We start from the raw sequence: 1,974 nt of genomic DNA, 5'->3' as shown, positions 1-1,974 counted from the left end.
TTGCATAGCACATCAAACTCAAAAAGGAAAGTTTCTGGGTCTTTCGTAACAAGGCCATAAAAGTGAGGGAAAGTGGTAGGATGAATGTTCTTCAGATTGGCATTGGCTCCTTGTGGTGGAATAGGAAACTTTAAGGTCAAGTCAGGAGGTGGGGGTGGATTGTTACCATCACCCCCACCACCACTGCCAAGGCCTACCATCTTGCCTTGGTAAACTACTAATGCAGAAAATGGATTCTCTACAAGTGGTGGCTCAGGTGGAGCAATGAAATTATCTAGGCCGTTATTATCTAGGTCTGCAAAGGGTTGTGCAAAAGGATTAATTTCTAGCTCAACATTTGGATCTTCAATTAGATATTCTTAAGAGTGATTCAGGTTAGGAAGAAATATCCTAAGGGGATCTCTTCTTCTATGGATACATGTATTGTAAAAATAGCATCAGACCTACATGAATGACACAAATAACTTAATCTAATCTAGAAATTAAAGTACTGCTATAACAATGACTTGACAAATGAAATCCCATGTTCCCATAAACTCTTAGTTTGTAACCATCCCTGACAATAACGCCAAAATGTTGGTCCAAAACAATGGATGTTAAACACAATATAATAAGCATCTTAGAGACACAAGTTCCTAATTGGGCAGCTATCCAAAACCCCACTATCCTAGCTCATTTATCTTATCAATTCAAGGACATACAACTTGAAATGGGACAACAAAATATATGCACCAAGAGTGTCAAGGAATAAATCTATCCTATTCTAAGCAGTTGGAAATACTAAATAAATATTCATAAGGAAGGAACTTTGCTTTAGAATTATAACTTAGAGAAACTATGCTAACTTCTACCAATAAAATGTAAGCTATTCTAACTTATGTAGAAATGACTATTCTGTTCTGTCATGGCTGCAGGAACAAACACATAGTGACAATCCAATAGCTGTAGGAATGGACAGTGAGTAATTTAAAAGAACAAAATTAAAAAACTTCAAAAGATAAAGTGCATAAAAAACAACTAGACATAATCCTCACCAAGTGGCCCCCCTTGAGTGAGTCTCCTAGATTATAAGTTACAACAAAAGTTAATTATAGAGCTCCAATAATCATATCACAATATTATGAACTTATTTAAGAAATTAGATATGCTCCTTTATTCAAAATCAATTCAACATCATAACATGGCCTGATATCAAAAATGACAACTAACTAACTAGGAAACTAGAGAAGGATTTATAACATTCATCTTTACAATAGTTTTCCACAAGAGCCACCCACTTCCTTATATCTGGGAGGAGGCTTTTATTTGGAATATGAAATCTAAGAGAACTAAGAAAACATGACTCTACTTCGTTCTTGAGAATTTGTAAATATTCCCTAGATATGCTTCAACATCCAACATGGCTATTAATAGAATTATTAATAGATCATAAATGATTTTGAAGATTCCTTAATGATCTTGAACAACTTGTGCCCGAGTTGTAATAACCCTTAACCTTTTCACATCTTGTTATCCAATCATGTCCACATTGCCATGCTGCTTATCAATAAAGCCCTGTTTCATCTCTATAAGTCTTCCATGTAGCTGCAACACCAAGGTTAGAACAAGCACTCCTATCCACATTTCATGATCATTCATTGCAACACATTCATCAACATACAAAGACAATAATTATTTATATTTGCATTCATTAGGTTCACTATTTTGTCAAAATAAAGGTTCCAAAGTATAGACAATATGATCATCAAATAGGTTCAAAAAGTCAGTCAAAAACATAATATAAAGTCCCATCAATAAGTATATAGGAGTCCTAAGCATGGTAAAAAGACTACAAATAAAGGCATAAAACTAAGACTCATCACTCACATATTTGGTCATTATTTCCACATTTGATGTAGTTTAGGACATGTTTGTGGTAGTTTCTACCACGTGTGTGATAAATTAGGTTTTTTGTTATTTTTTTAATTAATTTCT

The sequence above is a fragment of the Cryptomeria japonica genome, chromosome 10, assembly GCF_030272615.1.
Source record: "Cryptomeria japonica chromosome 10, Sugi_1.0, whole genome shotgun sequence".
Lineage (NCBI taxonomy): Eukaryota > Viridiplantae > Streptophyta > Pinopsida > Cupressales > Cupressaceae > Cryptomeria > Cryptomeria japonica.
This window is presented reverse-complemented; position numbering follows the sequence as displayed.